This window comes from Oncorhynchus mykiss, chromosome 14 (assembly GCF_057628025.1).
Source record: "Oncorhynchus mykiss isolate SJ-2025 chromosome 14, ASM5762802v1, whole genome shotgun sequence".
NCBI lineage: Eukaryota > Metazoa > Chordata > Actinopteri > Salmoniformes > Salmonidae > Oncorhynchus > Oncorhynchus mykiss.
The window spans coordinates 31,763,921-31,778,880 of record NC_143035.1 but is presented as its reverse complement, the minus strand read 5'-3'; positions in this window follow the sequence as shown (position 1 = coordinate 31,778,880).

Below are 14,960 nucleotides of genomic sequence, written 5' to 3'. Positions count from 1 at the left end.
TCCTCCATGATGTCTTTGTCTTTCCACTCTGTAAAGAATTCAAACACAGTATGTGTTCAGCATAGGAACTGTAAACAATGTACAAAAAAATGTAGTACAGCATGATAACCAACCTCATTCATTCAATGCCGTGCAGTAAATGGATGGCTTAGAGTTACAAATGTTTATCCAATACTATGCAGTCATACGTATTTTACAGTACATTACTGTAATGCTAAAATAGTCTTTAGATAGTTGCATACCTGTTCTCATTTCTGAAGGTTCGAATTATGGACGCCACTGTAAATCGACTCAAGTTGGGCTGGACTCTCAGTCCAGCCTCTCTCATGGTCAAACCGTGGTTGATCACATGATCAACAAGTGTTGCCCTAATCTCATCAGAGATGGCTCTCCTTCCTTCTCTTCTTTGCCCTCGTCCTCTCTTCTTCCTTTTCCTCCTACTCCTCTTGCTCTCTGTCCATTGTTGGCATCTTTTGTTCAAAACAGGTAATCTGACCTTTGACCTATTTATAGGCCTACACTACAGTAAAGCAGTGATTGGTTAATGATCAGTTAAGCTATTAGTGTTTGCACATTGAGGAGTGTGTGTGTGACCTGGAGAATAAGTGTAGCATTTTGATTGGTTGTGTTTGGAAAAGAAAAGCAAGTCACTTTCTGTTCGATTTTTGTGTTTTAGGTAGATAATTGTGTGTAGTGTTTTGAAAAAGGTGTTTTATGCAATTGACAACTGAGTCGAAGGCTGAGAAATAGCTTATGGTTTTGGATATTTGGTGTGTAGTTTTGCACTTTGAGTGAGAGGTTTCAAAAATCGTGTGACATGAAAAGATTTTGTGTGTAAGCAGTTGGAAAAAACTGTAATCAGAGAGGCAACAAAGAGATCAAAGAAAACCCTGAAGGAGCTGCAAATCTCCACAGCGGAGAGTGGATTATCTGTCCACAGGACCACTTTAAGCCATACACTCCACAGAGCTGGGCTTGGGTGGACAGAGTGGACAGAAAAAAAGCCATTGCTTAAAGAAAAAATAAGCAAATGCATTTGGTGTTTGCCAAAAAGCAGGTGGGAGACTCCCCAAACATATGGAAGAAGGTACTCTGGTCAGATGAAACTCAAATGTAGCTTTTCAGCCATCAAGGAAAATGTTATGTCTGGCGCAAACCCAACACCTCAATCACCCCGAGAACACCATCCCCACAGTGAAGCATGGTGGTGGCAGCATCATGCGGTGGGAATGTTTTTCATCGGCAGGGACTGGGAAACTGGTCATAATTGAAGGAATGATGGTGCTAAATATACGAAAATTATTGAGGGAAACATGTTTCAGTCTTCCAGAGGTTCGAGACTGGGATGGATGTTCACCTTCCAGCAGGACAATGACCATAAGCATACTGCTAAAGCAACACTGGAGTGGTTTAAGGGAAAACATTTAAATGTCTTGGAATGGCCTAGTCAAAGCCCAGACCTCAATCCAATTGAGAATCTGTGGTATGACTTAAAGATTGCCGTACACCAGTGGAACCTATCCAATTGAAGGAGCTGGAGCAGTTTTGCCTTGAAGAATGGGCAGAAATCCCAGTGACTAGATGTGCCAAGCTATATTTTTCACCTAAGAGACTTGCAGCTGTAATTGCTGCAAAAGGCTGTGTCTCAGCCTTCTAATACAGTACATGTGTGAATGGTGTTTCTGTCTCAGCCTTCTAATACAGTACATGTGTGAATGGTGTTTCTGTCTCAGCCTTCTAATACAGTACGTGTGAATGGTGTTTCTGTCTCAGCCTTCTAATACAGTACATGTGTGAATGGTGTTTCTGTCTCAGTCTTCTAATACATCTTACTTCACCTACTTCTCTTTTGAACTCGGCCACCGTTGGAGTGTGTGTTCAACTGCTCTTACAGCAGTATGTGGGTATGTGTGTGTGAGAGAGCGTGGAGCGGGAGATAGACAGCAAGAAGGAGTAGTCGAGAGAGAGCGAGAGAGAGAGAGAGAGAGAGAGAGAGAGATAGAGAGAGAGAAAGATAGAGAGAGAGAAAGATAGAGAGAGAGAGAGAGAGAGAGAGAAAGAGAGAGAGAGAGAAAGAGAGAGAGAGAGAGAGAGAGAGAGAGAGAAAGAAAGAAAGAAAGAAAGAAAGAAAGAGGGAGAGAGAGAGAAAGAGAGAGAGACAGAGAGAGAGAGAGTCATGTCTATTGACTACTGCAGTAAGAGAGAGAGAGAGAGAGAGGGACAGAGAGAGAGAGGGGGGAGAGGGGGGAGAGAGAGACAGAGACAGCGAGAGTGAGAGAGAGAAAGAGAGAGAGAGAGAGAGAGAGAGAGAGAGAGAGAGAGAGAGAGAGAGAGATAGAGAGAATCAGAGACAGACAGAACAGTAGGGGCAGAGGAGTAGAATACATTTGAACTGTACTCATGGGGGAGCTCACATTTTCACATGTGCAACAGAACTGAAAGCAATGTTTTTGCGAATCCCCGGACATGGCTTACGTCCCAAACTGAACCCTATTGCCTATATAGTGCACTACTTTTGTCCGGAGCAAATACTGCTCTGTGAGGGAATAGGGTGTTATTTCAGACAAATACACTGCTTTTTTTCCCACTAGTGGTCCGGCTACAGAAAAGCTGTTAGGTATTAACCACTGTAACACTCTCTCAGTACATAATACTGAACACACAGAGATATTAAGATATGAACAACCAAGCACGCACACACACACACACACACACACACACACACACACACACACACACACACACACACACACACACACACACACACACACCACCGTAACACTCTCTCAGTACATAATACTGAACACACAGCGATATTAAGATATGAACAACCCAGCACCCCTGAGCTCTATAGCACACACACACACACACACACACACACACACACACACACACACACACACATTCCTATACATGTCCCCAGAGCTCGTGTAACACCACAGTAACTCTCATCATAGAAGAGCAAACATACAAATCAAAACATGAATAGAGTTCTAACGTATATTTCATTCCTCCTACATTCCTGATAACCCATGATGACTCATGTCATTCCTAACACTGTAGTAATGATAACCCATGTCATTCCTAACACTGTAGTAATGATAAACCATGTCATTCCTAACACTGTAGTAATGATAACCCATGATGACTCATGTCATTCCTAACACTGTAGTAATGATAAACCATGTCATTCCTAACACTGTAGTAATGATAACCTATGTCATTCCTAACACTGTAGTAATGATAAACTATGTCATTCCTAACACTGTAGTAATGATAACCCATGTCATTCCTAACACTGTAGTAATGATAACCCATGATGACTCATGTCATTCCTAACACTGTAGTAATGATAACCCATGTCATTCCTAACACTGTAGTAATGATAAACTATGTCATTCCTAACACTGTAGTAATGATAACCCATGTCATTCCTAACACTGTAGTAATGATAACCCATGATGACTCATGTCATTCCTAACACTGTAGTAATGATAAACCATGTCATTCCTAACACTGTAGTAATGATAAACTATGTCATTCCTAACACTGTAGTAATGATAACCCATGTCATTCCTAACACTGTAGTAATGATAAACCATGTCATTCCTAACACTGTAGTAATGATAAACTATGTCATTCCTAACACTGTAGTAATGATAAACCATGTCATTCCTAACACTGTAGTAATGATAACCCATGTCATTCCTAACACTGTAGTAATGATAAACTATGTCATTCCTAACACTGTAGTAATGATAACCTATGTCATTCCTAACACTGTAGTAATGATAAACTATGTCATTCCTAACACTGTAGTAATGATAAACTATGTCATTCCTAACACTGTAGTAATGATAAACCATGTCATTCCTAACACTGTAGTAATGATAAACTATGTCATTCCTAACACTGTAGTAATGATAAACTATGTCATTCCTAACACTGTAGTAATGATAAACCATGTCATTCCTAACACTGTAGTAATGATAAACTATGTCATTCCTAACACTGTAGTAATGATAACCCATGTCATTCCTAACACTGTAGTAATGATAAACTATGTCATTCCTAACACTGTAGTAATGATAAACTATGTCATTCCTAACACTGTAGTAATGATAACCCATGTCATTCCTAACACTGTAGTAATGATAAACCATGTCATTCCTAACACTGTAGTAATGATAAACCATGTCATTCCTAACACTGTAGTAATGATAAACCATGTCATTCCTAACACTGTAGTAATGATAACCCATGTCATTCCTAACACTGTAGTAATGATAACCCATGTCATTCCTAACACTGTAGTATGCAGCCTCTGGGGTGAGAGAAGCCCTGTACAGGGACTCAATAGGTTTTAAGCTAGATGTGAACTAGCTACAGTGAACTAGGTTTAAACAGCTAGATGTGAACTAGCTACAGTGAACTCAATTTAAGCAGCCAGATGTGAACTAGCTACAGTGAACTAGGTTTAAGCAGCCAGCTGTGAACTAGCTACAGTGAAGTAGGTTTAAACAGCCAGATGTGAACTAGCTACAGTGAACTAGGTTTCACTGATATGCACAGCTACGTGTTCGTCCTATAGCCCTTATAGGTTCCTATACAGTATGTTATTATAGGACAAGTGAATATTGCATACAGGTGAATTCTCTTCTTAGATCATAATTCAAGCAGCCTGCTTCTGTCAGTGGACTGGACCAGGGTCTCCTGAGGATAGGAGAGGGATAGTCTGCTGGGTAGTCTCAAACCAGACCCTAAGCCAGAGCATTTGAAAATTGTGGGAGATTGTCTACAGAGACTAGCTGTTAACAAACATGTGCAGGCTCGGCTCTAATTTATGTCCTCCTTGATACATCTGGATGTATGGCAAATGGCCCGGCAGAGGACAATGCCCAAGGACTAGTTAGACCTTCTCCTGTTAAGGGCCCAACATGTATCTCTCTCTCTCACACAGTATCCAGATAACTGATTACTGGAATGTGTGATGAAATAATACTATTGCATTCATGTCTGATATCTAGCTAAAACGTGTCCTCTGAGGATAACTTTGATGCTATCTACGTGGATGTAAGATCTCTGTGGTAACTTGCATCTGTACAGGGTGAACAGGTTCCATTCTGATTCCCTAGACTTCTGGGCCTCAGGCCTGGTAAAGCATCTCTTTGTTCATGCTTGGTTTTGTAAGTTAACCTTAGGATCAATGTGACTAGGTTAATGCTTTGTTAATGTCAGTGTGGCCTTGTAACTTAATCGTTATGCCTTGTATGCGAATCCATTCATTTTACAACTTTAATGAAGTACTTGTATTCAGAATTCCATTCTCAGACACTTCCTGATTGCCTGTTACTGTAACTCAACTGGAGTCATTTGCATAATTTGATAATCTTATGGAGTCAGATGAACATTTTAATTGTCTGATTCCTTAGTCTTAATGCGGCTCACGTGATGTATAGAATATATACATTACCAGTCAAAAGTTTAGATACACCTACTCATTCAAGGCTTATCTTTATTTTCTAAACTATTTTCTACATTGTAGAATAATAGTGAAGACATCAAAACTACGAAATAACACATATGGAATCACGTAGTAACCAAAAAAAAGTGTTAAACCAATCAAAATATATTTATTTTTATATTTCCTCCAGCATCTTCACAAGGTGCTTTGCTGTTGTTCTGGGATTGATTTGCACTTTTCACACCAAAGTACGTTCATCTCTAGGAGACAGAATGCGTCTCCTTCCTGAGCGGTATGACGGCTGCGTGGTGTTTATACTTGCGTACTATTGTTTGTACAGATGAACGTGGTACTTTCAGGCATTTGGAAATTGCTCCCAAGAATGAAGTTCAGTACAGGTGCATCAAAGCAGGGACTGAGAGACTGAAAAACAGCTTCTATCTCAAGGCCATCAGACTGTTAAACAGCCATCACTAACATTGAGTGGCTGCTGCCAACATACTGACTCAACTCCAGCCACTTTAATATTGGAAAAATTGATGAAAAATGTATCACTAGCCACTTTAAACAATGCCACTTAATATAATGTTTACATACCCTACATTACTCATCTCATATGTATACGTATATACTGTACTCTATACCATCTACTGCATCTTGCCATCTTGATGTAATACATGTATCACTAGCCACTTTAAACAATGCCCCTTTTATATGTTTACATACCCTACATTACTCATCTCATATGTATATACTGTACCCGAAACCATCTACTGCATCTTGACTATGCCGTTCTGTACCATCACTCATTCATATATTTTTATGTACATATTCTTCATTCCTTTACACTTGTGTATAAGGTAGTTGTTGTGAAATTGTTAGGTTAGATTATTCGTTGGTTATTACTGCATTGTCGGAACTAGAAGCACAAGCATTTCGCTACACTCGCATTAACATCTGCTAACCATGTGTATGTGACAAATAAAATTAGCTTAGATTTGATTTGAGACTTGTGGAGGTCTACAATTTCTTGGCTGATTTCTTTTGATTTTCCCATGATGTCAAGCAAAGAGGCACTGAGTTTGAAGGTAGGCCTTGAAATACATCTACAGGTATACCTCCAAGTTACTCAAATTATGTAAATTAGCCTATCAGAAGCTTCTAAAGCCATGACATCATTTTCTGGAATTTTCCAAGCTGTTTAAGGGCACAGTCAACTTAGTGTATGTAAACTTCTGACCCACTGGAATTGTGATACAGTGAATTATAAGTGAAATAATCTGTCTCTAAACGATTGTTGGAAAAATGACTTGTGTCATGCACAAAGTAGTCCTCACCGACTTGCCAAACTATAGTTTGGGAGAACACTACAAGAATGGCTCATGTTCTGAATTCTGTCTCTGTACATTTCAAAAGTGCTAAACATATAGTTATATTGACTTCGTCCATCCTAGCTTGCTCATAAATGTCTTAATGAAAATTGTGTATTGCCTCTTATCTGGTTGTCATCCAATTATGCTATAGTTTGTACATTTCAATTGTCAGTAGAAACCACATTTCCTTAAGCAAGTCAGCCATATCAGATGTTTTTTCTAAAGTCAGTAAATGAGGCTGAATGAACTGTTTTGCTGCCAGACAAGGCTTCGCTGATTGCCAGGTGAAGCAGTGGTAAGATGTTGGGCCTGCTATTGGGACAGCTTCATGTAGGCCGTTTGTGGGCACTGTTTGTTACCGTTATAGTGCAATTCATGTATTGTTTAGTGTTGCGTTATGTTGTGTAATGGCTTTGCTGGCATGCATCCCACTTATTTTTAGTTTGTTGCCCCACCAAGATTTACATGCCAAAATCGCCACTGGTTATTTCATAGTTTTGATGTCTTCACTATTATTCAACAATGTAGAAAACAGTAAAAATAAGAAAAACCCTGGAATGAGTAGGTGTGTCCAACCTTTAGACTGGTACTGTATGTCAAATATTACCCCAATACACACACACACACACACACACACACACACACACACACACACACACACACACACACACACACACACACACACACACACACACACACACACACATAGTGAGGATACAGCTAATGTCGGCTCAACAATCACCACATCGGGGGGTTGCTGGGATGCAGTCTAATTACAGGGATACCTACAGCACACCTGCTCAAGAATACACACGCACACACACACATATATGGACTTTGGAATAGCCCTCCTTACTGTAGCTCATCCCTGTTATTGGTCCCCCCCCCCCTCCCCCTTCCTCCTCCCAATCCTCCTCCTCCTCCTCCCCTTCCTCCTCCCCCTCTTCCTCCCAATCCTCCTCCTCCCCTTACTCCTCCTCCTCCCCCCTCATCCCCTTCCTCCTTTTCTCCTTCTACTCCCCTTCCTCCTCCTAAGCCTTCTTCCCTCTCCTCCTCCTCCTACTCCTCCTCCTCCCCTTCCTCTTCCTCATCCCCCTCCTCCTCCCACTCATCCAATTCCTCCTCCCCACCCTCCTCCTCCTCCCCATCCTCCTCCCCATCCTCCTCCCCATCCTCCTCCTACTCCTCCTCTTCCCCCTTCTCCTTTTCCTCTTCCTCCTCCTCCTTCTCTCCTTTCTTCTCCTCCTCCTCCTCATCCTCATCCCCTCATCCCCCATCACCAGCCAGCCACAATATAAAACGTCTGCAGTCACATTTAACAGACCAGTAAAGTGTAACTTAATAAAGCTTGTGGAAGATAGAAACATATCGACTGGCTGTGGAACAACACAATCAAATCACAATGATAGAGCTTCCATTAAAGACCATCATCAATGGAGCAACCCAATGCCTTTTGTAATCTAACTAATTCAAACAAACAGAGAGATGTGAAAACAGTGGTGATGACAGTCGAGCTGAAGCCTGACACACCCACACACACACATTGCCTTCGGGCAAGTCCTCCTTACTGTAGCTCATTCTTGTTATTGGTCTCCTCTCCCCCTTCCCTCCTCCTTCTCTCCTCCTCCTCCTTCTCTCCTCCTCCTCTTCTTCTTCCTCTTCCTCCTCTCTCTCCTCCCCCTCCTCCTCTCCCCCCTCATCCTCCTTCTCCTCTCCTCTCCTCCTCCTCCTCACCTTCCTCCTCCAACTCCTCCTCCCCTTCCTACTCCTTCCCTTCCTCTTCCTCCCCCTCCTCCTCTTCCTCCTCCTCCTCTTCCTCCTCCTCCCCTTCCTCTTCCTCCCCTCATCCCCTTCCTCCTCTTCCTCCCCTTCCTCCTCTTTCTCCTCCCCCTCTTCCTCCTCCTCCTCCCCCTCCTCCTTCTCCTCCCGCTCCTCCTCCTCCTCCTCCTGAGATGCAGCAGGATATTTATGTATTTTGTCATCCAAACAGCTAACGCTGCTATCTCCCTGCTCTCTCTCTCACTCCCTGCATTCCCCCTGCTCTTTTTCCCTGCTCAGTATACCATGTACCTCAACCCAGCTGTATGAATGAAAACATGGCCAGTGTGTGTGTGTGTGTGTGTGTGTGTGTGTGTGTGTGTGTGTGTGTGTGTGTGTGTGTGTGTGTGCGTCAGATCCGCACCCTGAGCTGACCATCCATCTCCCCTAGCCATCACCAGCCAGCCACAACATTAAACGTCTGCAGTCACATTTAACAGACCAGTAAAGTGTAACTTAATAAAGCTTGTGGAAGATAGAAACATATCGACTGGCTGTGGAACAACACAATCAAATCACAATGATAGAGCTTCCATCATCAACGGAGCAACCCAACGCCTTCTGCAATCTAACCGTTTCCATGGAGAACAACTTAACTTATTCAAACAAACAGAGAGATATGAAAACAGTGCGTTTCTCGCCACATCTCATGTAATTAATTGTGGGGCATTTTTGCTGAGAAGAGGTCATTGGTCCATGCAGGCAGATCTCTGGCCGAGAGGCAGGGTTAGGTGACTGTGTTTTAGAGTGTGTGTGTGTGTGTGTGTGTGTGTGTGTGTGTGTGCGTGTGTGTGTGTGTGTGTGTGTGCGCGCGCGCGTGTGGTGTGTGTGAGTTTGACGGTTCTAGGAAAAGTGGTATTTTATCATCATACCACCAATTATAAGGTTTTAAATTTAGGACAGGTCCACTTATCCAAAGTAAAGCTGTTTGAGTTGGCACGGCCGTGGCGTTTTTATAAGGCTTTTGGGTGACCCGGGGAGGAATTTTCTTTCTGTGGCTACATCCAAAGTAAAGCTTTTCATTTCCAATGATACAGAACTAACGCAGCAGAGACTGAGAGACTGAACAGAGCAGTGCTGAAGCAATCAGCCTGAAGAGTCAACGCAAGAGAAAAGCATTCTTGAAATCATAGTTGACTCCAGTGAGATTTCGGGCCGTATGTACATACTGTATATCTAGGATAACTAGTTCTGCCTTTTAGATCCTAATTAATATGATTATATGGACAGAGAGCACCTGATTTTAGATCATCACTCTGAGACACTTCATGCATATGACGCCTAGTTCTGATGTGGTTAAAATAACTCCATGCTTTTGTGACTGACGGTTTGAACATAGATTGTCTATGTGTCACAAGGCTGTTTTAGCCCACTGAGCTAAAGCCTAGCTGTTGCACACTACTATGGAGTCTGACTCTATCTACTGGGTCAGGATGGAACACCTACACACCGTCTAGACTAGAATGGAACACCTACACAGTCTAGACTAGAATGGAACACCTACACACCATTTAGACTCTAGAATGGAACACATACACACTCTCTAGACTAGAATGGAACACCTACACACCATCTAGACTCTAGACTGGAACACCTACACACCATCTAGACTCCAGGATGGAACACCTACACACTGTCTAGGCTAGAATGGAACACCTACACACTGTCTAGACTAGAATGGAACACCTACACACTGTCTAGACTCTAGACTGGAACACCTACACACCATCTAGACTCTAGAATGGAACACCTACACACCATCTAGACTCTCGAATGCACCCAGTTTTCTACATTCTACACTGTGGGTTTTCGTCTGGCTGCCCCAGGTAAGGAAAACCATGGAAAACCCATAGTGGAAAAAACATTGTCACATTAAATCTCTGTCAGCATATGAACAGTGTGTTGGGAAAGTTTTTTTCTTTATAATGAGCCACATTTTCTACATGGGAGCAGAGAACCAGGGAGGTTCCTGGGTGGCTGTCCCCACTCAGAGCAGCCTTTCCTGGGAGACGGTATGGGGGGTTACAGCTTGGTCCTTCAGTAGAGAGAATGGAGGGATTAATTAACTCCAGCTGTGGTTCATCTCACTCCCAGCTGGGATCTGCTGTCCCAGTGTCCTCTCATTCTCTACACAGACAGACAGACAGACAGACAGACAGACAGACAGACAGACAGACAGACAGACAGACAGACAGACAGACAGACAGACAGACAGACAGACATAATACACACACACACTATCCACAAGAACACACACACTAAAGGACAGATGCGCAGAGGCACGTACTTAAACACACTGAGACACTCATGAATACAGAACAGCTAAGCTGTGGCTGCTTAAATATAGTGAACCAAACCTGTTAAATAGTGAACCAAACCTGTTAAATAGTGAACCAAACCTGTTAAATAGTGAACCAAACCTGTTAAATAGTGAACCAAACCTGTTAAATAGTGTACCAAACCTGTTAAATAGTGAACCAAACCTGTTAAATAGTGAACCAAACCTGTTAAATAGTGAACCAAACCTGTTAAATAGTGAACCAAACCTGTTAAATAGTGAACCAAACCTGCTAAATAGTGAACCAAACCTGTTATATAGTGAACCAAACCTGTTAAATAGTGAACCAAACCTGTTAAATAGTGAACCAAACCTGTTAAATAGTGTACCAAACCTGTTAAATAGTGAACCAAACATGTTAAATAGTGTGCCAAACCTGTTAAATAGTGAACCAAACCTGTTAAATAGTGAACCAAACCTGTTAAATAGTGAACCAAACCTGTTAAATAGTGAACCAAACCTGTTAAATAGTGAACCAAACCTGTTAAATAGTGAACCAAACCTGTTAAATAGTGAACCAAACCTGTTAAATAGTGAACCAAACCTGTTAAATAGTGAACCCAACCTGTTAAATAGTGAACCAAACCTGTTATATAGTGAACCAAACCTGTTATATAGTGAACCAAACCGGTTAAATAGTGAACCAAACCTGTTATATAGTGAACCAAACCTGTTAAATAGTGAACATAACCTGTTATATAGTGAACCAAACCTGTTAAATAGTGAACCAACCTGTTATATAGTGGTCCAAACCTGCTAAATAGTGGTCCAAACCTGTTATATAGTGAACCAAACCTGCTAAATAGTGAACCAAACCTGTTATATAGTGAACCAAACCTGTTAAATAGTGAACCAAACCTGTTAAATAGTGAACCAAACCTGCTATATAGTGAACCAAATCTGTTAAATAGTGAACCAAACCTGTTAAATAGTGAACCAAACCTGTTATATAGTGGTCCAAACCTGCTAAATAGTGGTCCAAACCTGTTATATAGTGAACCCAACCTGTTAAATAGTGAACCAAACCTGTTATATAGTGAACCAAACCTGTTATATAGTGAACCAAACCTGTTAAATAGTGTACCAAACCTGTTAAATAGTGAACCAAACCTGTTAAATAGTGAACCAAACCTGTTAAATAGTGAACCAAACCTGTTAAATAGTGAACCAAACCTGTTAAATAGTGAACCAAACCTGCTAAATAGTGAACCAAACCTGTTAAATAGTGTACCAAACCTGTTAAATAGTGAACCAAACATGTTAAATAGTGTGCCAAACCTGTTAAATAGTGAACCAAACCTGTTAAATAGTGAACCAAACCTGTTAAATAGTGAACCAAACCTGTTAAATAGTGAACCAAACCTGTTAAATAGTGAACCAAACCTGTTAAATAGTGTACCAAACCTGTTAAATAGTGAACCAAACCTGTTAAATAGTGAACCAAACCTGTTAAATAGTGAACCAAACCTGTTAAATAGTGAACCAAACCTGTTAAATAGTGAACCAAACCTGTTAAATAGTGAACCAAACCTGTTAAATAGTGTACCAAACCTGTTAAATAGTGAACCAAACATGTTAAATAGTGTGCCAAACCTGTTAAATAGTGAACCAAATCTGTTAAATAGTGAACCAAACCTGTTAAATAGTGAACCAAACCTGTTAAATAGTGAACCAAACCTGTTAAATAGTGAACCAAACCTGTTAAATAGTGAACCAAACCTGTTAAATAGTGAACCCAACCTGTTAAATAGTGAACCAAACCTGTTATATAGTGAACCAAACCTGTTATATAGTGAACCAAACCTGTTAAATAGTGAACCAAACCTGTTATATAGTGAACCAAACCTGTTAAATAGTGAACATAACCTGTTATATAGTGAACCAAACCTGTTAAATAGTGAACCAACCTGTTATATAGTGGTCCAAACCTGCTAAATAGTGGTCCAAACCTGTTATATAGTGAACCAAACCTGCTAAATAGTGAACCAAACCTGCTAAATAGTGAACCAAGCCTGTTAAATAGTGAACCAAACCTGTTAAATAGTGAACCAAACCTGTTAAATAGTGAACCAAACCTGCTATATAGTGAACCAAATCTGTTAAATAGTGAACCAAACCTGTTAAATAGTGAACCAAACCTGTTATATAGTGTACCAAACCTGTTAAATAGTGAACCAAACCTGTTATATAGTGAACCAAACCTGTTAAATAGTGAACCAAACCTGTTAAATAGTGAACCAAACCTGTTAAATAGTGAACCAAACCTGTTAAATAGTGAACCAAACCTGCTAAATAGTGAACCAAACCTGTTATATAGTGAACCAAACCTGTTATATAGTGAACCAAACCTGTTATATAGTGAACCAAACCTGTTATATCGTGAACCAAACCTGTTAAATAGTGAACCAAACCTGTTATATAGTGAACCAAACCTGTTAAATAGTGAACCAAACCTGTTAAATAGTGAACCAAACCTGTTAAATAGTGAACCAAACCTGTTAAATAGTGAACCAAACCTGTTAAATAGTGAACCAAACCTGTTAAATAGTGAACCAAACCTGTTATATAGTGAACCAAACCTGTTATATAGTGAACCAAACCTGTTAAATAGTGAACCAAACCTGTTATACAGTGGTCCAAACTTGCTAAATAGTGGTCCAAACCTGTTATATAGTGAACCAAACCTGCTAAATAGTGAACCAAACCTGTTATATAGTGAACCAAACCTGTTAAATAGTGAACCAAACCTGTTAAATAGTGAACCAAACCTGTTATATAGTGAACCAAACCTGTTAAATAGTGAACCAAACCTGTTATATAGTGAACCAAACCTGTTATATAGTGAACCAAACCTGTTAAATAGTGAACCAAACCTGTTATATAGTGGTCCAAACCTGTTATATAGTGGTCCAAACCTGCTAAATAGTGGTCCAAACCTGTTATATAGTGAACCAAACCTGCTAAATAGTGAACCAAACCTGTTACATAGTGAACCAAACCTGTAAAATAGTGAACCAAACCTGTTAAATAGTGAACCAAACCTGTTATATAGTGAACCAAACCTGTTAAATAGTGAACCAAACCTGTTAAATAGTGAACCAAACCTGTTATATAGTGTACCAAACCTGTTAAATAGTGAACCATACCTGTTATATAGTGAACCAAACCTGTTAAATAGTGAACCAAACCTGTTAAATAGTGAACCAAACCTGTTAAATAGTGAACCAAACCTGTTAAATAGTGAACCAAACCTGTTAAATAGTGAACCAAACCTGTTATATAGTGAACCAAACCTGTTATATAGTGAACCAAACCTGTTATATAGTTGTCCAAATCTGTGAAAGAGACTGTGAAAGAGACTACATAACATCACTATGGCTGGTTGGATAGCTTGAAACCCATTCTAACTTTTCAGTTCAGCTGTCCAACTGACCTCCGTCCAGTAAGTTCTGATACCAGATAGATAGCCTGTAATGGTGATCTGACACCAGATAGCCTGTAATGGTGATCTGACACCAGATAGCCTGTAATGGTGATCTGACACCAGATAGATAGCCTGTAACGGTGATATTGACACCAAATAGATAGCCTGTAATGGTGATCTGACACCAGATAGATTGCCTGTAATGGTGATCTGACACCAGATAGATAGCCTGTAACGGTGATCTGACACCAGATAGATAGCCTGTAACGGTGATCTGACACCAGATAGATAGCCTGTAATGGTGATCTGACACCAGATAAATAGCCTGTAATGGTGATCTGACACCAGATAGATAGCCTGTAATGGTGATCTGACACCAGATAGATAGCCTGTAATGGTGATCTGACACCAGATAGATAGCCTGTAATGGTGATCTGACACCAGATAGATAGCCTGTAATGGTGATCTGACACCAAATAGATAGCCTGTAATGGTGATCTGACACCAAATAGATAGCCTGTAATGGTGATCTGACACCAAATA